The 23,779-nt window shown below is 42.6% G+C and overlaps 1 protein-coding gene across 3 annotated transcripts in view; it reads right to left on the reverse strand.

Annotated features, from left to right (window-relative positions):
- PAX3 (paired box 3) overlaps window positions 1-23,779 on the reverse strand; it is a 203,649-nt gene that overhangs the window by 75,094 nt on the left and 104,776 nt on the right. The window lies entirely within an intron of this gene.

Consider the following 23,779-nt stretch of genomic DNA (forward strand, 5'->3'; position numbering starts at 1 on the left):
GTGTACAGAGCAGGCATCTTACATCCTCACACTTACTATGATAGACTCAAATAAGGTACTGGTCTTTGACTGATGGGCATGATGGACCGCTAGTCTGACCCAGCAGCAGCAGTTCTTATGCTCTTATGTTATGTTCTTATGTTGATACAATCAAAGCAGTTTATCTATATATATAAAATCGGAGGTATGTATGTGTGTATGTGTGTGTGTATGTGCCGCGATCACGCAAAAACGGCTTGACCGATTTGAACGAAACTTGGTATGCAGATTCCTCACTACCTGGGATGATATGTTCTGGGGGTCTCGCGGCCCACCTGCACACGTGGGCGGAGCTACAAACATAAAATCATATTTCACCCATTCAAGTCAATGGAAAAAATGTAAAAAGCTGTGGGACCGCTTTGAACGTAAATTGGTATGCAGATCCCTCACTACCGGGGGTGATATGTTCTGGGGGTCTCGCGACCCACCTGCACATGTGGGCGGAGCTACAAACAGAAAATCAGATTTCACCCATTCAAGTCAATGGAAAAAATGTAAGAAGCTGTGGGACCGATTTGAACGAAATTTGGTATGCAGATCCCTCACTACCTGGGGTGATATGTTCTGGGGGTCTCGTGGCCCACCTGCACACGTGGGCGGAGCTACAAACAGAAAATCATATTTCACCCATTCAAGTCAATGGAAAAAATGTAAAAAGCTGTGGGACCGCTTTGAACGTAAATTGGTATGCAGATCCCTCACTACCGGGGGTGATATGTTCTGGGGGTCTCGCGACCCACCTGCACACGTGGGCGGAGCTACAAACAGAAAATCAGATTTCACCCATTCAAGTCAATGGAAAAAATGTAAGAAGCTGTGGGACCGATTTGAACGAAATTTGGTATGCAGATCCCTCACTACCTGGGGTGATATGTTCTGGGGGTCTCGTGGCCCACCTGCACACGTGGGCGGAGCTACAAACAGAAAATCATATTTCACCCATTCAAGTCAATGGAAAAAATGTAAAAAGCTGTGGGATCGCTTTGAACGTAAATTGGTATGCAGATCCCTCACTACCAGGGGTGATATGTTCTGGGGGTCTCGCGGCCCACCTGCACACGTGGGTGGAGCTACAAACAGAAAATCAGATTTCACCCATTCAAGTCATTGGAAAAAATGTACAAAGCTGTGGGACCGATTTGAACGAAACTTGGTATGCAGATCCCTCACTACTTGGGGTGATATGTTCTGGGGGTCTCACGGCCCACCTGCACACGTGGGCGGAGCTACAAACAGAAAATCAGATTTCACCCATTCAAGTCAATGGAAAAAATGTAAGAAGCTGTGGGACCGATTTGAACGAAACTTGGTATGCAGATCCCTCACTAACTGGGGTGATATGTTCTGGGGGTCTCGCGGCCCACCTGCACACGTGGGAAGGGTGGGTTCACCCAAGAATGTATATGTTCTTGCTCCTGGAGGTGAAACTAAAAATGTTGTTTATAATCAATTTTTGTGTTTGTTGAATTGTATTCATTTTGTCAAATATTTCACATTATACTTTGAATATTTTACTTTTTATAAAGCTGTAACAAAATTATTTCATTCACCACTATAAAGTATCTTTATTTAAATCCATTTACAGTGTTATTGCTATAATTAAATACCCGTGCAACGCCGGGGCATCGCTAGTATATTATATAAAGGTACTTCTCGGTCCCTAGAGAACTCACAATCTATGTTTTTTGTACCTGAGACATAGAACCCAGTTCCACTGGTTATCAGTTCACTGCACTAGCCATTAGGTTGCTGTAAACATGCCTGATCCACATAAGGGTAGTAGTTAGCAGGCCTGGTACACCTCTCCAATAGGTATCCATAGGGTTGCCAGATTTTACGATTGTAAAATCCGGACACCCTAGACCCACCCCCCCTAGGCCCGCCCATCTCTGCCCCAGGCCTACCCTAGCTCTGCCACTCCCCCCTTCGCTGCCTGCTTTGGTCAGGCAGGAGGCAATCCGTGCATGCGCAGATGCCACGCAATGACGTCATGTGGCATCTGCGCATGTGAAGATTGCCTCCTACCTGACGTGATTGAGAGGAGGCTTTTCAAAACCCGGACAAAGTCCTCAAAAGGAGGACATGTCCGGGAAAATACGGACATCTGGTAACCCTAGGTATCCAGGAACAAAGTTATGAATTACAAACCATGAGAGAAAAAAATGAATGCATCAATAAAAAATACCATTCAGGACAATATTCAGAAGCAACTAGACATTTATTAGCAGTTCATGAATGTGTTACTTCTCCCAGGTGGCAGACTAACATGGACCCACAGCTAGGGTCACCAGACGTCCAGGAAAACCCGGACATGTCCTTAATAAACATAAGCAACTTAGAGAATGCATAAGCTGTGTGCACTCTTTGCCACACTAATGTATGCACACCTTCACCTGCCATAGATCTGACATATACCAATGTGGATTTATGCTAGTATTCTAGAAGGGAATATGGGCACCCAGATCTTATTTTACTCCTTATGCTGCATCGAGATGCCTACATTAGAGAATGACACGGTGACAAAATTCATCACCATTGCCGTCCCCACGAATAACCGCGGTAAACGATCTTCATGTCATTCTTTAAGGAGAGAGGGAAGAATCAGAGTATGAATGGCCACAACCACTGACCCGCAAGCTTTGATTTGAAGAATGCTGGTGTAGAAGGTTTGAGGTTGAGATAGACACTACAGAATGACAGTCTCTGGTATCCAGAGCAGATATTGTGATGTCATAATGCCTCATTCCACCAGTGCCTAAGAGCCAATCACATCAGTGATGTCATAATGGCTTCATTATCCTTGGCTCACATAAGAATCAGAGTATGAATGGGCACAGCCACTGACCTGCAAGCTTTGCTTTGAAGAATGCTGGTGTCGAAGGACTGAGGTTGAAATAGACACTAGAAAATGACATGGGATTATTTCCTGCGGTTATCCGTGGGGACGGGAACGGTGATGAATTTTGTCACCGTGTCATTCTCTAGCCTACATTTAAGAGATCCTTTATAGAATTACCTCTTAGACCAGGGTTTCTTAACCTGGGGTCTGTGGACCCCTAGGGGGGGTCCATGGATGAGTTTTAGGGAGTCCCGTGAGGCTCAGATAAAAATTAACATTTATATTCATTATACAGCCTGGTTCTTTTTTTTCACAGATAACGAGAGAGTAGTAGAAAACGTAGTAGTAGTGAAAACGTAGTAGTAGTGGATCTGTTTTAATTTGGACAAGACGACTGTATTTCATAATTATAATGAGTGGCCATTACTTTTTGCATTAAAAAAGGAGTGTTGTTTGTTTTTTTTATTTTAGATTTGTTTACTTTAAAGTTTAATAATACTTTATGTACGTAATATATATATATCAGACAAGTCTGGATAAAGTACATTATATTCATTGCATGCAAAGTTGTGTTTATGTACATATTTCTGGGAAAGGGGGATCCATAGCTTTCATCAGATTCTTAAAGGGGTCCGTGACTCAAAAAAGGTTAAGAATCACTGCCTTAGACCAGGGGTAGGCAATTCCGGTTTTCGAGAGCCGGAGCCAGGTCAGGTTTTCAGGATATCCACAATAAAAATGCATGAGATAGATTTGCATCTCAAGGAGGCAGTGCATGCAAATCCATCTCATACGTATTCGTTGTGGATATCCTGAAAACATGACCTGGCTCTGGCTCTCGCGGACCGGAATTGCCTACCCCTGCCTTAGACCAGTGATTCCCAACCCTGTCCTGGAGGAACACCAGGCCAATCGGGTTTTCAGGCTAGCCCTAATGAATATGCATGAGAGAGATTTGCATATGATGGAAGTGATAGGCATGCAAATTTGCTTCATGCATATTCATTAGGGCTAGCCTGAAAACCCAATTGGCCTGGTGTTCCTCCAGGACAGGGTTGGGAACCACTGCCTTAGACTATAAGCCTTCTGAGTTCAGGAAAATAAGTACTGTGCTTGGATGTAACTTACATTGAGCTATTACTGAAAAAGTCATGAGCTAAATCAGAAATCCCTTGTAGGATCTAGATTTTTATGTAAGGGGCCCTACTGGTGGAACATGCTTCCTGAACAAATTCAAACTGTTACAGATTTGAACAATTTTTGAGTTTTACTGAAACATTTGGTGCATATTTTTAATGAGATCTGTAAGGAAACAGTGGTATAAAAAATGATAAATTAGAGGAAGTGTTGACTAGGTATGTACAAGAAGATAGAGCTTGAATATATGATTATGAGTAATTTTTAATTGTTTTGTACTTGAATAATGTAAGTGTTACATTGTAATCCACCTAGAATCTAATATGGCTAGTATGAGACCATAAATCTGACCGAAGAGCTTGATATCATCTGAATAAGAAGAGCTTATGATTGAGGAAGGGTGGGTAAGCCAAAAAATTATTCATACGGTTGCAATATTCAGCCACTAACCAGATAACATATTTGCTTATTTTAGAACTGCCAAGTAGACCAAACTAAATGGATAGTGTCAATGCAGTAACTGTACTAGCCCTAAACTTAGTATCCCTAGTCGTGACTAAATATTGAACCGCTATGAACATCTAATTATCTCCCCCCCTTTAAGAAGCTGCGTCAGGCTTTTTTATCGCCAGAACACAGTGATGACGCATCACAAAGCAATGTGAGGTGGCTGGCTGCCTGAGGCCTGCTCCATCTCCGAGGTTCTCAGGAGCAGGACTGCCTTCTTGCAACTACTTGGTTGGTTTTATATATAATGAGCTCAGAACAGGTTACAAGGTTTACATACATAATGCATAAAATGGGTTACGAATTTACATGTATACAGAGAGTCAAGTTTAGCATACAATTTGGTCATCTTAAGTTCATATATGGTTTTTTATCTTCAGTTAACATGCATAGAGTGGGTCTAGTTCAGCATACATTTAGTATACATTTGGTTAGAAATGACTGGTTAGTTGTTTAATTTGAAGGAGATGGGTTGATTGATGTGATGATCCATTGGTCCATCACAATGATAAGGACTAAAAAGGTGTTGGGGTAATGTCTTATGCTTGGGTGTTCAGCTGAAGGAGACTAAGCAAGAGGATTTATGGGAAAAGGTAAGTTTTTATTGCTCTCCTAAAGCTCAGAAGCCCTGATATGAGGAGGCAGTTGATTCCAATAGCTTGGTAGGAAGTGGGAGTAGGAACAGCTGTGACATTTGGTTTTCTATCAGTTGAAATTGGAATGTCCCAGATGCTCATAAGCTGTTCAATTTCTATAATGTTCTTAGGGTCATCAGCCCAATCTAAATTATAAGAGACGTGTGGAATCACAGTAACCTCTAAGAGTTGTTTCATTCCAACCACACTTGTCAGCAAGACCGTTGCTAATGCTGGGGGAAAAAATGACCAGCATAAAGGGAGGAGAAAGCTGATGGCTATTCAACTACTCATAGAGGACTTGGCCTTGCTATCATTGGGTTTGTTTTCTGTGAATACACTGGCTGTTGGTGAGGTCCACGAACCATGACCCAGACCTAGATATTGACTGTACCAGACCTCTGCCTCTCTTGTGAGCTATTACAGATTGAGAAATGCAGTGGAAGAATATGGCCAGAATTTATGGCTTCTCCAGCAACCACACAGATTGCAGACAATCCCCTCCTACACAGGATTAAATGCACAGTCGAGGAGTGAGGGTGTTATTGGGGCTCAGGAATAGAAGGTGTGAGAGAACTGAAAAACAGACAAAATGTGCAAGATATACCTAGCTAGGTGGATTAGCTAGGCCAAAATGTACAAGACTAAGCTAAACAGTGTACTGAGGCCACCAAATAGCTTTACAAAAACATGTTCAACAGTACACCTCAGTGCCAGATGGCATTAAAACAATGGTAGCACAGTGTGGATCCCCAAAGCAAGCACTCAACTTGGCTGCTGATCAGAAGTGCACATTTTGACGTACAACCATGACATCATCAAAATTCACCCCCCAGGAGCCAGATCCATGCAGAAAAATATAGGTTTACTCTATGCTGATGCTTTTGGTCACAATATTTGTTTCCTGGGAATTTGAACTCATCATCAATGAATGATGGAGTAAGTGTTCTTAACCATTAGGCCACCTCATCTGCTCTGTAGCTATAGCTTGCTGAACGCCTCGGAAAACTGGGATTGTTCACCCTCGAGAAGAGAAACTGCGAGGAGACATGATAAGAGACTTTTAAAATACTAAAATGATTTGACAAAATAGAGCAAGAAACATTGTTATTCACATTGTCAAATGTGATTCGGACAAGAGGTCATGGACTGAAACTGAGGGGCACCAGGCCCAGGACAAATATTAGGAAGTTCTGTTTCGCACAACGAGTGGTGGACGCTTGGAACGCTCTCCCTGAGGAGGTCTTGATGGAGACCAACATTCTGGGATTCAAGAGCAAGTTGGATGCACACCTTCTTGCAAATCACATTGGGGGATACGAGTAAACAAAGTTTCTCAGCAGGGAACACCTGGCTTGTCCTCCGCGGGTGCGGGTCGCCGAACTGGATGGACCTAGAGTCTGATCCGGCGAAGCCATTTCTTATGTTCTTATATCTGGACTACCTTAGGAGAGCATAACCATCTCTGAGTGTAAGGGTGCTTTGCCCTCCGGGGAGAGGGGTCACCAGGCTGCAGACAAAAAACAACTAAGTCCTCTTGATGTCTGTCACACAACAGTCCACAGCCCAATCTTCTATGAGAGGTTAGGGAAAAAGGACCGTCCTGGCAAGTTCTTTTCCTGTCCCTGCCCCATTCCTGCAAGCTCTATCCTCATCTGCACAAGCCTCAAACATTTTAAAATCATAACTGTTAAAATCGAACTGTTCGAGGCTTGTGCGGTTAAGGCAGAGCTTGGACAGCGACAAAACTCATGGGGACGGGACAGGGAAATTGAGTTCCTGCAGGGACAGGGACAAATTTGTCCCCATGTCATTCTCTAATGGTCATCCCATGTGGGCTAAATTAAGTAGGAGGAAGGGGGATTAGTTGCAAATGGTTGCTTTATATTTTATGTTAAGAACATTGTGCTGCTCTCGTAGCACTGGACATTAAGGCTCATATTCTATAAATGGGAATGGTGCCTTAAGTTAGGCATTGGTACTCGCACCTAACTTAAGTCAAAAATGCTGTTAAAATAATTTAAAACCCATTTAAAACAAAAAAAATGTAGGTGGCACCTGCATCATGTCTACAGAGGCACGATTCACGTGACAGGTAGATGCCAGAAATGTAGGCCTTGGAAACTCTGGCCTACATTTCTGGTGCCTATCATTTCCAAAGCCACGATTCTATAAACGGCGCCTTCGCATTATTGACATGTGATCAGCAGCCATTTTTAAGGCGGCTGCCAATAGAATCGACATTTATAGAATCTGGACCTAAATTCTGCTAGGAACCAAATGGAAATTTGTTGTAACATCATTGGAAAGACTTCCCCTTTTTGGGGTTTTGAACTTGGCCTTTGTAAAACTAACTACCTGAGAAAATCATGGCAGACTTCTGATCTATTTCTCCTCTTCAGAAAATCTCCTTTATTTTCTAATGCTGCTGCTGATGGTTCAGCACCATTTACTTTTCTAGCCATTGACCACCTAATGGGAAATGTGCTTGAATGGCTTCTAGACTCATTATAATTTTGCTGGATGATACATTCATCTAGTGCTAAAACTACATTCTTAGAATTAGTAGAGGATATCTCAGGAACAGAAATGGGGTGGAGTTTCCACTTACATACATAGCAATCAATATTCAACCCTTAGGAATAAGAATATAAGAACGTAATAGCTTTACTGGGTCAGACTAATGGTCCATCAAGTCCAGTAGCCTGTTCTCACAGTTGTCAATCCAGGTCCCTAGTATCTGGCCAAAATTCAAAGAGTAGCAACATTCCAGAATAGCAAAGAATAGCAAAATTCTGGAACTCCCAATGAGAGCAACATTCCAGAGCTGAAATTGTGATGTCATAATGCCTCAATCCACAGTGTCTCAGAGCCAACCTCATCAGTGATGTTTCAATGGCTTAATTGTCCTATACTTGGCTCACGTAAGAACATAAAAATAGCCATATTGGGTCAGACCAATGGTCCATCAAGCCCAGTAGCCCGTTCTCACAGTGGCCAATCCAGGTCCCTAGTTCCTGGCAAAAACCCAAAGAGTAGCCAAAACTCTAAGAGTAGCTGCATACAGTTGTGAGCTGAACTGAGCTCAAATATTCAATGTTAGCCATGTCTAGGCACCAGCACTCAATGTCCAGGTTATAGCAGTAACATGGAAGCTAATCATATACCAGCCAACATTCAGGCTGGTGTGCCTTTTCACTATCCTAATTTTATTCACTTATTTAACCAGTTAGCGGACTAAATATTGCCACAAGCTGATTAAGTACTGGCCTCATCAAAAGACTGCTCTGGGTCTATCCAAACAGTTCTACAGAGGTCAGAGCCAATTAGTGGCATACTGTCAGGGCCTTCAAAAGATTCACTCCACCCCCTAAAGGCCCTGAGGGTACTGCTCTGAATTTGATTGGTTGAGCAGGCAACAGGCAGATGCTGCTCAGCCAATCAAATTTAGATCGGTACTGTCAGGGCCTTCAGGGGGTTCAAAGAATCCCCAGCCCAAGAGCCCTGCTTTTTTTGTAGTTGTTGTTGTTGTTTGTATGTTTGTTTACTTTTTGTTTGAAGCAGTTTGACTGGCTAAGCAGGCTGCCTAAATCAAAATGTATCAAGCAAAAAGTAAAAAAATAGCAGGGCTGTAGAGCTGGGGATTCACTAAATCCCCTTGAAAGTCCTCACTGCATGCCACTGGAAATGATATTCAGTGGCACTGCCTGGTTATTTAAGTCCCATTGAATATCGGCAGATGGCCAGCTCAGTGAGGTTTAACTGAGCAGGAGCCTTTTCTGCCCAATTAAATAAAGCCTTTTCATAAAATACATATAGAATTGCTTAAATTTGACAGGAAGATTTGTGCAAGATCAGGGCCTCTGTGTGGGAGACCTCCAACCATTGCTGCCAGTGGTGGGTGATGTTTTCAATTGCTATGGACAAACAGGTTCCCTGGAGTCCTGCAGAGCTTGCCTGTTCCTCACTATTGAAAATGCAATAGTGAAAACGCATCCCCCCCCCCCCCACACACACACACACACACACTGGCAGGATTGTAGGTGGAGGACTCCTGCTCAGCTTAGAAGAAACCGTGATCAGAGCAAGTTTAAATAAGTGGAGGTATTTTTCAAAGAGTTACAGGTAGATGGAAGCTTAAATTCCCTTTGCAAAGGGTAGCTGAAAAGTTCTCAACCCAACCAACAAAGTTCGGGCAGTCTCCATTGAGGGCTGTACATTAAGGGCCTCTTCTATCAAACTGCGCTAGCAATTTGTAGCGCAGTGAGCCGCGCTGAATGGCCCACGCTGCTCTCAACACTCATAGAATTCCTAGAAGCGTCGTCAGCAGCGCGGGCCATTCAGTGCGGCTCTCTGCGCTAAAAACTGCTAGTGCAGTTTGATAGAAGATGCCTTTAGTCCAGCGATTTTCCACATTTTTTGTTCCATATTTTTCCGATAGAATGAATAAAGTGGAAAATCGCTGGACTAAGTATATAGTTCCAACTTTGTTGGTAGGGTTGAGAACTTTTCAGCGGCCCCTCGTATAAAATATGTCTTCCCCTCGTATAACCTGAGATGACCTGAAGACTTTGAATGACTCTGTTTTCAGCGAGCTGGTATGAGTGTCCCTCCCCGACGAAGTAGACGAAACTCGAGTCGGGGGGATGGGAGTAAATGAGGACAATTACAATCAGCATTGAATTTTGAATTTTAAACTTCACTATATTGGGTAGAACACAGTCACCAATGAGATTTAACAAAGATAAAGATGAACAGCTGAAACCTCTCCATTCAGATAAGTACAAACAGAGTATCTGAATAGTAATAAGATCACTTAGGGAGGGCCGGGGACAGGTGGTTGCAATGATGGTCCCCTTGTTAAACTCATGGTAGTGGCTTCACTATTTATTGGGTTACAGGTCTGAGCACATCACCGTAATAATTTTAGATATTTATCTATGATAAGGATTAAATATAAACGGGAAAAATTTAATAACTGTGAAATTTAGTAGTAAACTAGTTCCCCTCGTATAAAACATGTCTTCCCAATAGAAATGAAAATCTGTGGAGCGAAGTAATTATCTTTGAGAAGAGCATGATATTTATGATATCGGAAGCCTCAACCCTAAAGGAAAACTACTGAAAATGGACATGTCAGTAGAGGCACGCCATGAAAGAAAATTTCAATGAAATAAGTGCTGTTTGATGCTAAGAATTATTTACTATTAAAATTAAAAACTGAAAACTAAAATTGAAAATTGATCCTATGATGATTGTGGTTCTTGCGATTTGTTGCATAACTAAGAAAGGCAAAAAAAAAGAGCCCCTGAGGATCTACAAAAAAGCTATAATTGATTTGGAATGATGACTGGATTATTGTTTATTGCTGTTTAATGTGAAATATATTCCAGTAGCAGGTTAGGCATAGGATAGGTACCTTGGAGGCAATTCAATAAATTGATCCCTCAATTTAGACACTGCAGTGAGGCATGTCTGTCATTTTAGAATACTAGTGCAAACCCGCAATGACATGCAAAACTTAAATGCGACCTATTATGTCATATCAAACGGCAAGTGTAAATAGTCACACCTAAGTGCACAAGTGAAACATGTAACGAATATTCTAAAAGTTATGTGCCTTACCCATGGTCCACCCATGCTGCACCCAGATTTATGCCCACCTTGGAGTTAAACACATTTAGGTGTTACATTACAAAATAGTTCATAGTAGAGAATGACACGGAGACAATTTTTTCCCTTTCCCCGCGGGAACTCATTTTCCCATCCCATCCTGGCAAGTTCTTTTCCTGTCCCTGCCCTATTCCTGCAAGCTCCATCCTCATCTGCACAAGTCTCAAGCACTTTAAAATCATAAGTAGCAACATTTTAGAGCTCAGATTGTGATGTCACAATGCTTCATTCCACCAATGCCTAAGCTGTGTCCTCATCTGCACAAGCCTCAAACATTTTAAAATCATAAGTAGCAACATTCTAGAGCAGTGTTCTTCAACTGCCGGTCCGTGGACTGGTGCCAGTCCGCAGAAAATTCTTGCCAGTCCATGCAGGGCTGGCGCGATCGAGCTGCAATTTCCTGCCAGTCCATGCAGGGCCGGCAAGATTGATGAGCTGCAATTTCCTGCCGGTCCGTGCAGGGCCGGCGAGATCATGGGGAGCCTCCCACAGTGGCTTTCTCCCCTCCCAGCAGCTCTCAGTACTTGCCAGCGTAGCGATTCACTAAGGCAGCCATGGGGCTTTTGCTGAGTCGCGGCCGCCTCTGATAATGCAACTTCCTCTTTCCTCAGAGGTGGCGTGACCCATCAAAGGACCCAAGGCTGCCTTAGCGAATCGCTGCGCTGGCAAGTACAGAGAGCTGCTGGGAGGGGAGAAAGCCACTGTTGGAGGCTGGGAAGCTGCTGGACAAGGGAAAAAAGGGACAGCTGCTACTGGAGCTGGAGGGAAGGAGAAAGAGAGATGCTGCTGGGAGGGGAGGAGGGAAAGGAGTCTGAGAAGTTGCTGGACAAGGAAAAAAAAGGGACAGCTGCTACTGGAGCTGGAGGGAAGGAGAAGGAGAAGGAGAGATGCTGCTGGAAGTGGAGGAGGGAAAGGGAAGGGAAGAGAGTTACTGCTGGACAGGAGGAGGGAAGGGCGAAGGAAAAAAGGAAGGAAACAGCTGGCAGGGAGATTAGAGGAGGGGAAGGGGAGAGACAGGAATGAGAAAGTAGAGAGATTGATGATGGGAAGGGGCAGCAGAGAAATAAGCAGAGAGGGACAAAGATGCTAGATCTGGTGTAGGAGAGATAAAAATGAAGAGAACAGTGAAGCTGGAATGAATCATGTAAAAAGGAGAGAGGGAGCGCAGGCTGGATGGAAAGAGGAGAAAGGCATAGAAAGAAGACAGACAACATATGGAAGGGGGAGAGGATAGACAGTGGATGGAAGGGGCAGGATTGAAGAGACAGAGAGGGCAGACGCTGAAAGGAAGAGAGTGAAAAGAAGATGAAAGCAGAAACCAGAGACAACAAAAGGTAGAAAAAAATTAATTTATTTCTATTTTGTGATTAGAATATATTAGATTTGAAATATATATCCTGCTAGAGCTGGTGTTAGACATAACTGGGGACTGCAAAGCCCAGGCAGTGTTTCTTTAGCTTCCAGCTGGCTTAGGGTTCTCTCTGACCAGGGGACAGTTGCCCTAGTTGCACTCCCCTAACACTATTCCTGTCATGTGTGACTGCAGTATTCTGTTAGCATGATATTTCTGTGTAGCATTCTGTAATAATTTGGCTTATTCAGTTTTCTTGATAGTAGAGGGGATATATGTGAAGGGGAGGGGAGACAGGGATTTTGTTGATCCTTGCTCTGTATTATTTGTATTTATAAAATGACAATTTAACAGAATATTGTTTCTTTTTAAATTTTAATAAAATACATTTAATATAAAATCATAACTGAGGCTTGAGCGGATGGGATCAGATGGTTTGCGACGGGGACCGAGCTCGTGGAGATGGGGCGGAAACGGGTTTTTAAAATTTCAGTCCTAGTAGTTTGCCGGTCCATAAAATAATTCTTTTATTTCCGCCAGTCCATAGGTGTAAAAAGGTTGAAGAACACTGTTCTAGAGCTCGGATTGTGATGTCATAATGTCTCATTCCACCAATGCCTAAGCTCTGTCCTCATCTGCACAAGCCTCAAACATTTTAAAAATCATAAGTGTTCGAGGTTTGTGCGGTTAAAGTCGAGCTTACAGGAATGAAGCAGGGACAGCGACTAAACTCGTGGGGACGGGGAAATTGAGTTCCTGTGTGGACGGCGAAAAATTGGTCCCCGTGTCATTCTCTAGTTCCTAGTACAGTTATGTGCAAAATGGCCAATTAAAGATGTCTTTGACAGACATAAGTGTCACATAGTTATAGGCCAGGGGTGGGCAACTCTGGTCCTCGACGGCTAGAATCCAGTCGGATTTTCAGGATTTCCCCACTGAATATGCAAGAGATCTATTTGCATGTATTGCTTTCAATGCATATTCAGTGGGGAAATCCTGAAAACCTGACTGGATTCTGGCCCTCGAGGACCAGAGTTGCCCACCCCTGCTCTAGGCACAACTTATAGAATTTCCCAGCTTGTTCATGAAATTACATTCCACAAGTGTAGTATGGTTTCCTTACTCATCATTTTAGCTGTGAATTACAAATTCCTTCTACAGTTATCCTGTAGATTGCTAGCTAGAACTTACAGCTGGTAAACTAATAGAAATATTCAAATTGTTTGGACAACACAGTTTATGAACCTGCCCATGCTTCATAATTCTGACTTTGATGACAATATTTAAGCTTCTAGCAAAAAATAGGGAGAAAAGTCCATAAAGTTTACAAGTCTAAACTAAACTAAACTAAATCTTGGGTTTATATACCGCATCAGCTCCGCAGATGGAGCTCGACACGGTTTACATGGTTAGGGAAGGAACGGAACTCCAATGGAATTATATAAGTAAGAGAGAAGAGAGGTTAGGTGTGAGAGTGCCAGGAAGGGGACGGGGTTACGTTTTGGAGAAGAGCCAGGTCTTCAGATGCTTACGGAATGGTAGAAAGGGGCTCAAATTGCGGAGAGGGGAAGGGAGACTATTCCAGAGCTGAGCGATTCTGAAAGGGAGGGAAGACCCAAGTTTACCAACAAGGGAGATGCCTTTTAAGGAGGGGTAGGATAGTTTTAATTTTTGCGTGGATCTAGTGGAGATTGGATTTGAGGAATTCCAGGATAGAGGGATAAGAAGAGGAAGGATACCGTGGAGGATCTTGAAGGTTAGGCAGGCACATTTAAAGTGGACCCTGGAAATAACGGGAAGCCAGTGGAGCTTGGACAGGAGCGGTGAGACATGGTCAAATTTACTTTTTGAGAAGATAAGTTTGGCCGCGGTGTTCTGGATTAGTTGGAGTCTGTGAAGGCTTTTCTTTGTTAAGCTTAGGTAAATGGAATTGCAATAATCCAATCTGGAGAGGATGATGGATTGTACGAGGACGGCGAAGTGTTTTTGGTGGAAGCAGGACCTCACTTTCCTCAGCATGTGAAGGCTGCAAAAGCATTTTTTTTTATCAGGGAGTTTTTCAGCAATTTTTAGTAGGGTAAGAACATTCTACGGGAAAACCAGTCATGCAAGCAAAATCTTATATAAATATCACTGGCTTTTGGCAAATCTCTTAAGATTAGCCAAATTCCCTCAGCAGGGCTCGTAAATGGTTCTGTTTACTATGTCTATGGGTACTTTGCCTCTTCCTGAAATTACAGGAAATACACTCTTTGACAAACAAGGACTATCGCAAAACTATTGAAGACAAAACTAACCTTCATGGGCAGAATAAATAATATTATTTACGTCTCACTTTCACCAAAACACAAATCTAGCTGTTAGAATATTGCACTAAAAAATATTCGCATCACAAATAAGATCTCTATTAGCAACAATTCTACATAAAAAAAAGAAACCAGCATTACGTGTTTTACTTTATAGTTGAAATAAGAAGACAATGGCTTGCAAATCTGTCTGTAAGCTCATTTCCTGCACTGGGAGCATTCAAGCATAAGTAAGAACACAATGCAAGAACACAAGGCTCGTTTTAATTTCCACTGAAGAGACTGTCTCTTTCGTTTCCATCTGTTTTTCTTATTCAGTTTCATTCAGGCTACTTGAACTAATAAATGCACCAAACCTATTAGCCAATCATACATGGTCAGGAAGCCTTCTGCTAGGATGCAGTTAAAGAATTCAGTCCCATGCAACAGTATTGGAGACTGGAACCCAGATTGTCCTCTCTACTAACATCTCAGGTGGATGACTCATCTTTACATATTACTAAAATATAACAAAAATGTTTGCATTATAAGTTGTAAATCTCATCAAGAATGTCCTAGGATCTTGATGAATTAGATGAATATATACTCCTATAGGACTGACACCCCATAGTGACTAACAAACATTCCTGCCTTGGCCAAACCAGTGGTTCCTCACCCTGTCTTGGAGGACTACCAGGCCAGTCGGGTTTTCAGGATAGCTCTAATGAATATGCATGGAGCAGATTTGCATGCCTGGCACCTCCATTATATGCAGATCTCTCTCATGCATATTCATTAGGGCTATCCTGAAAACCCAACTGGCCTGGTGGTCCTCCAGGAGAGGGTTGGGAACCACCACCATTAACGCACATTAATTTACCAAAGATTCCATTTTATGCAATAGGCATACAGTAGCAAATAATAAAGTATGTTAATAATGTTAGTGTATGTTAGTAACAGTAGTTGTATATAAGGCTTGGATATGAGGGGCTGCTGAAAAGTTCTCAGCCCAACCAAGAAAAGAATGATGCGGAGCCGTAAAACTTACAAGTTATTCTATACTTTTCTTGACACTTTTTGTTTCAGTGAGGCAAATGCATCTAGTAAATGAGCACAAGTATAGGGAAACTGAGCCATTGTGACATCACCGATGAGGTTAGCTCTTAGGCATTGGTGGAATGAGGCATTATGACATCACAATACGAGGAGCAGCTGAAAAGTTCTCAGCCCAACCAAGAAGAGAATGATGTGGAGCCATGAAACTTACAAGTTTTTTTCACAGTTTTTTTGACACTTCATTTTAATAATATGAAATGAAATGAAAAGTTTTGACACTTCATTTTAATGATATGAAATGAAATGTGTCAAGAAAAGTGTGGAGTAACTTATGTTGCATGGCTCCACGTTATTCTCTTCTTGGCTAGACTGAGAACTTTTCAGCAGCCCCTCGTATCTCCATGGTAGAGCAGTCATCTGCTCGCGCTTACAATACACCACTAATGAAATTAAGGGGCCCTTTTACTAAATCAAGTTAAGTGCTAAATCATTTTGCAGTATTTTGTCTGGCAGCATGCACTATTTTTTAAAAATATATTTTTTGACGGGGGGCATGGACGCATTAACCAGCTAGTGTACTTGCATTAGCACACACTAATTGGTCAATGCAAAATTACAAATAACAATATAGGAGTTCACGACAACTATGATCAAAAGTCCACTGCATACACGTTGCCAAATAGCTCATTTACATGCAAAAAAAATTTTTTAATGGAGAAAAAGAGACATCAGAAAAGGATTTTTGCTTCTTATTTTCAGTACATCAAGTCTTGCAGTACATCAAGTCATTGGTCTTTCAAAAAACTCCACAAAACTATATCAACTCTTCTCACGTTCTTCAGTAATAATAAATACGCAGTCAGGTTGCCAGGGACGGTCAATCACATGCGGATAATGCACCAGGTCTGGCTGAATATTTGGTTCGCCTGTATCTTTCTATGGAATGGATATCAGCAATAGAATTTCCTGCCACCTGTTCACTAAAATGGAGTAAAGTTTTGCACTTGTCATATGAAGTAGTAAATGGAGTGGAGAAGTAGCCCAGTGGTTATTTATTAAAAACATTTTAATTCCGCTTCACACCTAAGCGGATCACATCTAAGTTAGTGGTTAGTGCAGCAGACTGTAATTCTGGGGAGCTGGGCTCAATTTCCACTGTGGGTCCTTGTGACCCTGGGCAATTCACTTAACTCTCCATTGCCCCAAGTGCAAAACTTAGGGGTCCTTTTACTAAGGTGCGCTCGTGCGTCTTAGCGCACGCTAAATGCTAGTGCGTGGCAACGCGTCCATAGGATATAATGGACATGTTAGAACGCGTTAGCATTTAGCGCACGCTATTACGCACTAGCGTGCCATAGCAAAAGGACCCCTTAGAATAGGAACAGAGAAAGTAACTACATATAATGTGCACAGTGCTGCATATATCTAGAAGAGCTATAGAAATGATGATTAGTAGTAGCACTGAAGTATTGCGTTCAATTCTGGCCTCCTTATCTCAAGAAAGATATAGCGGCGCTAGAAAAGGTTCAAAGAAGAGCGACCAAGATGGTAAAGGGGACGGAACTCCTCTCATATGAGGCAAGACTAAAAAGGTTAGGGCTCTTCAGCTTGGAAAAGAGACAGCTGAGGGGAGGTATGATTGAAGTCTACAAAATCCTGAGTGGAGTAGAACGGGTACAAGTGGATCGATTTTTCACTCCGTCAAAAATTACAAAGACTCGGGGGCACTCAATGAAGTTACAGGGAAATGCTTTTAAAACCAATAGGAGGACATTTTTTTTTTCACTCAGAGAATAGTTAAGCTCTGGATCGCATTGCCAGAGGTTGTGGTAAGAGTGGATAGCGTAGCTGGTTTTAAGAAAGGTTTGGACAAGTTCCTGGAGGAAAAGTCCATGGTCTGTTATTGAGAAAGACATGAGGGAAGCCTCTGCTTGCCCTGAATTGGTAGCATGGAATGTTGCTACTCCTTGGGTTTTGGCCAGGTACTAGGGACCTGGATTGACCACCGTGAGAATGGGCTACTGGGCTTGACGGACCAGATGTCTGACCCAGTAAAGCTATTCTTATGTTCTCATGTTGTTTTAACACCTAGTGCTCGGTGGTACTGCACATAGCCCATGTCCTAACTGTTGAGGGCATGCCCAGTGTGTTCCCCTATAATTACTGAAAAAAGTTCCTTATTATATGCTAAGGAGGTAATTCTAAAAATTGGCACCTGGACACATGAGCCACCTAAGTGTATCATAGGCACCAATAATTGTTAATTATATCCAACACGATTCTACAAGGTATAAGTTAACGTACTCATGCTAACCATAATGTGCAGTCCATGCCCATATTCCACCCCATAACAGGCAGTAAGGGCCAGATTCTATATATGCTGCCTAAAAAAAAAATCAGTACCCACTAGTGCATCTCTAGGCACTTTTCCATAAAAGTTAGGTGCCCATTATAGAATCACGCTTAGCGCTGCCTAAGCGTGCTTAGGTGGTGGTAAGCGCTCTAACTATTTATGGAAGCACCCAAAGCGACACGATGTTCCCACGAAGACGTAGATCAAAGAAAAAAATAAAAGTGGGAAACTAGAGATGTTTCCAAACACAAACTTTTATTAAAAGCAGAGATTCAGTTCTTTCACAGTGAGTGGTGCTGGAGCCAGCACAACCTTTTTTGGTTGCTTTGCTCTCTGTTTAATTTCATCTCGAGTACGCGTTGTGTTTTTCGAAAATGAACTTAAGAAACCCAACCCCACTGATTTATTGAAAAATCTCCTGCAGATGAGTCACAGACTCCTGAAGAAGGAACAATTTTCTGTACCGAAACGCCTGCGCCCTATTACGCCCGTGATCCACCCCCTAACCACGCCCACTTCTAACTAGACACTTTGTACTCGGTGCCTAACTTAGGGACTTAACACCGCTTAAATGGCACTAGGTGGCGTAAATTAAAAGTTAGGCGCCTGATTTGGCTAGGTGCAGTGATATAGGCACCTAACTTGAGGTGCACTTTTTAGAATTTGGGGGTTTCTGCATTAATGAGCACATACTGTGGTGTCAGGTCAAAAGCGCGCCGGGACAAAGGCGCGCCCAGACAATTGAGCGCAGTGTGGAGGCGCGCACCGCTCAAAATTACTGTTTTTAGGGCTCCGACGGGGGGGCGTGGGGGGGAAACCCCCCCACTTTACTTAATAGACATTGCGCCGCGTTGTGGGGGCGTTGTGGGGGGTTTGGGGGGTTGTAACCCCCCACATTTTACTGAAAACTTCACTTTTTCCGTTTTTAGGGAAAAAGTTAAGTTTACAGTAAAATGTGGAGGGTTACAACCCCCCAAACCCCCCATAACGCCGGTGCGATGTCTATTAAGTAAAGTGGGGGGGGTTCCCCAACAAACCCCCCCGTCGGAGCCCCTAAAAACTGTAATTTTCTTCGGCGCGCGCCTCCGTCTTGCACGCCTTTGTCTTTCGCGCCGTTGTCTATGAACCCATACTGTTATGCCAGTGCAGTAACAGTTACCACACAGCTAGCACATGCTAGTTCATACATGAACTACTTAGCACAGTGGTTCCCAGCCCTGTCCTGGTGGACCACCAGGCCAATCGGGTTTTCAGGATAGCACTAATGAATATGCATGGTGCAGATTTGCATGCCTGTCACTTCCATTATATGCAAATCTCTCTCATGCATATTTATTACAGCTAGCTTGAAAACCCGATTGGCCTGGTGGTCCTCCAGGATAGGGTTGGGAACCACTGACTTAGTATACTTCAGTAAACAAATCTCCTAGTCCGCCTGACATATTTCTACATTATTAACTTTCACCAAGATGTCATTTTGTATGGAGGTTTTCATCACATGCAAAATTTTCCTACGGTCTGAAGGCATTTGTTCGCCTTTTTACCTTTTCAGACCACCATTTATTAGTGACGCACAGAATCTAGCTATGAACCTCACACCTTCAAATGCCGTTGTGTAATTCTCCTTCACGTTCACAGCCCTAGTGAGTGGGAACACCTTCCCAAGCAACAATTAGAGTCAGGGAACAGAGGAGAGTGGTCATTTCACAAAGGGATTAAGTACAGAGCTGCAATCATCTATGCCACGGGATTACAAATTCCTCCCTTCCGAAGCAAATCAGCAAGCATGCAGAAGCAATAAGTAGTATCAGTGGACCAAGTATAAACTTTAATTAAAAGTAGACTTTCAGAAGTAGAGAACCATCCTTTGTGTCTCTTAACATCCCCCCACCCCCCGCAGTCCCCCCCACATGACCTATTCTGTGGCCTCAGGAAATATTTCATCCTAGTTAAAGAACTGGATTTCTCTGCTCCGTTTCAAAGGGATTTAGTCACATGGTGGAATTCCATAATTACCAGTGTCCCAACAAAGGCTACAAATGGACATATATTTTCGAAAAAGAACTTCACAGGTCCTCCTACCAAACACAAACTGACAACTATTCAAGAACTATATTTATTAGAGATAATACAATGCACAACACACAATGCATAATGGGATATGCAGACGACTGGGGGACAGAGTTGCCTTGAAAACCTGATACAAGTTGGAAAGTTTATCTCACATTAACATTTTATGGTCCTCCTTGCATGATATTAATTGTGGGCTTGACCTTAAAGCATTGCTTCTGAAAGAGAATTTTTGGGAACCCAAGGAACTTTCAGGAAATCCAGTTCCCAGCTGGCTTTTCTCTCTCCCTCCAAAAGAATACCTACATGTTTCTGTTTTTCTAGTGTTTTATCTGAGGGTTTAAGCAGTGCTCGGAGCCAGGGAGACGTGCCCTGCCGCTCTCAGACATTTTATTCTTCAGGAAAGATAACACAATAGAGCGGCTAAGCATTTTCTGATCCGAAGTCATCCAGTCCACGGGGAATGATATGAATGACCTCTACCATGTTTACTCGGGTGCAAGTCGGGAGGAGTTTTAGCCTCGCTGATACCCCCTCACAGGCCCAGAGTAAATGACAAATGACACTTTCTCTTTGTGATCTTTGGGGATTTTTGTTGAGTTATTTTGCAGCCTTTGTTGGACCCCAAGAAATGGCCTGTGGCTGAGGCCTATTCTGCCAATTTCCACGCTCCATCTGTGGTATCCATCAACAGGGCCTTTACCAGCATTCAGGGCTCTGACACCTGCCTGGCAGGGTGCATGAGACACAAAGAAAACCAGAGCAGAGAAGGAGGAGGCTAGTGGGGACTATTTGGTGGGGGAGGGAGGGAGGGAGGTTGAAATGGATGCACAGTAGGGGTTAATCCAGGCCTCTCCAGTCCAGAGCTTTCAGCACCTGGAGGGTCCCCTGCAGGGTTTATTCATGAGTGAAAAGTAAGGACAGATCTGTTTTCACTTCTTAGGAAAATAATGTTTTCAAAAATGCAGATTTGTACAGAAAAGTCATTTTAGCAACTTTGATTTTCACATATTTCAGCCTGCATTTTTTTGTGTTGCCTAATTGCTTTTTAGTCCATCTGTCTGGACATGAACAAGTTTATATGGCACCCTGATAGCAGTTTTCTTACTGCAAAAAATATGATCATACAACTATATCTGTGTTGTCGACGACGTTGTCCAGCAGTCACGCGTTAATGTGCGACATTTAAATCAGCTTCCAGGGCAGAAGAGAGAGGCAGTTCTGCTTTTGAAAGAGCCAGCAACATCAAAGAAAAAGACCACGATAGCCCTTGTGACATAATAAAATGCAGTCAAGCCACTGTATGTGATCTTTATGGAGTAGGTCACAAGAATGCCACCCTCAGTCTTTGCAAAGGACTCAAAAGTGTGTTTTCCTCATTACAAGTTTGCTCAGTTATTCTAGTCACAGCCTCTTCAGATCATTGTTTTTGTTAAATTGAGCTCAGGAGCTTGCACTTTTAAGGACAGATACAGCGTTTACAATAAAGCAGTGCTCAGTAAAATGGAAAGTTTTAATTTTATTCAGTGAACTAATGGGTGTTATTTTTTCCAAGTCATTATGTTAATAGCAACATTAATATTGACATACCAAATATAATTAAGACCCCACCCTCATCCGGGCACATTGCATCCAGCACAGCAGTATCTCCCTGAAGAAATATGAGGCCCTTCCTCCCCTGTTCCTATCCTGCCTTTCTCAAGCCTCAGCTTCCCAGCAAGGAGTCAGTAAAAAGAAAATAAGCCCCTGCCAAGGCTGTACTAATCAAAATAGGACAAATAAACCCTGACACTCAACAGCCCCCAAGCGCCCACAGCTATGGGTGGAGAGGACAGATTACTTCTGAATATGGCAGGCAGCAGGGAACAGTTCAGAAGGCCTAGTCAGCCTCAAAGCCATTCCCATCTCACAACACAAGGCCTAATGTCTATGTACTTCACACATACAGCCATGAACATTTTATTTAAAGCAAAGCTGACAGAAAACCTGTTGGAAATGAAAATGTAATATTGTCCTTGGTTGGGAGATTTTTTTTTTTTAATTAATTATATTTGATCTACATTATGTTATTGAATGCAAAAAAAAAACATAGGTTTGATTGTTAGAAGAGTAAAAAATTCATCTTCAAAAATGATTACACACATGATCTCTGTCTTACTTTGATCTTTCTACAACTTGCATCTTCTCTATACTAAAGAAGATTTCTGGAAGTGATGTACAAATAAAACAGATCTGTATTAGAGAATAACACGGGGACAAATTTTTCTCATCCCCGCAGGAACTCATTTTCCCGTACCGTCCCCATGAGTTCTTTTCCTGTTACTGCCCCATTCCTGCAAGCTCTGTCCTCATCTGCACAAGCCTCAAACACTTTAAAATCATAAACAGCAACATTCTAGAGCTCAGATTGTGATAATAATAATAATAATTTTATTTCTTAAATACCGCCAAAACCATAGTAGTTCGAGGCGGTTTACAACGAAGAAGGGCTGGACAATCAGCGAAAATGGTACAAAGGTACAATCAGAGAAAATGTGTACCAGGGAAGAAAATGGTACAAACAGAGAAAATAGGAACAATCATGATGTCATAATGACTCATTCCACCAATGCCTAAGCTCTGTCCTCATCTGCACAAGTCTCAAACACTTTTAAAATCATAAGTGGCAACATTCTAGAGCTCAGATTGTGATGTCATAATGCCTCATTCCACCAATGCCTAAGCTCTGTCCTCATCTGCACACTTTAAAATCATAAGTGTTTCAGGCTTGTGCAGTTAAGGCAGAGCTTATAGGAATGAGATAGGGACATCGGCAAAAGTCTCGGAGACGGAGAAATTGAGTTCCTGCGAGGACGGAAACAAATTTGTCCCCGTGTCATTCTCTAATTTGCATTCCAGCTCTGGTGGAGAGCCTTAATGATTTCACTGGATGCTGCAGAAAGAAACCTGTGAGCTCCTTGTCATCCCTCCCTTTACTGCTCCAGCAGATGTGGAAAATTCCATCTCAGGCAGGAATATTCCTCATCGGGCCTGGATTAAGCCACACTCCAATTATCCGATTCAATGCTGTGCTTGTTTACAAAGAATATGTTCAGAAAAACATTGCAGAAAGACTTCTTATAAACTACTTACTGAAACAGACTGCTGTGAGCCAGAAGTACAGAAGAAGTGAGTTTGTTAGTGCCGTAGTTAACCATTCAAAAGAGAAACTAGTCAGTAGGGTTCTACGAACGTCTTCCTATAGGTTGAAAACATATAACCCTTGAAAATATAAACTCTGAATGCAATATCAGTGGTAGAGTGGATTTCAGAGCTACAACAGTACATGCACCATTATAACGCATGTGTATATGCCATGCTGGTATAGCTTAACATTAGCTGAAAACCCGCGGCAGAATATTCTTAATGGCCATCACAAAACCACTCTTGTGTTCCACAACTTAAATAGTGAAGGTACAAAGTGTCCAAACTGTGTTTAAACTAATTATTTTCCAGGAAGGGGTAAAACGCGGACCTCACGGACCTGACAGACCTCACGGATCTACACCTGCACGGCCTTAAAAATCTGAGGTCCGTGTCTGTGCCGCTTGTAGTTTCTGTCTCTTACAGACCTCGATGAGATTTTAGCACTGACGGATTTGTCTCAGCGTTAAAATCTCATCGAGGTCTGTCAGAGCCATAGACTCGTGCTGGAGCGGCAGAGCAGAAGCCAAGAGAGTAGGGACAAAGGTTTCGGACGTGCGTTATGGAAAAGAAGTCTCCAAACTCCAGCACGAGTCTCTGGCTCTGACAGACCTCGATGAGATTTTAGCGCTGACGGATCCTAATACT

The sequence above is a fragment of the Geotrypetes seraphini genome, chromosome 9 (assembly GCF_902459505.1).
Source record: "Geotrypetes seraphini chromosome 9, aGeoSer1.1, whole genome shotgun sequence".
NCBI classification, from domain to species: domain Eukaryota; kingdom Metazoa; phylum Chordata; class Amphibia; order Gymnophiona; family Dermophiidae; genus Geotrypetes; species Geotrypetes seraphini.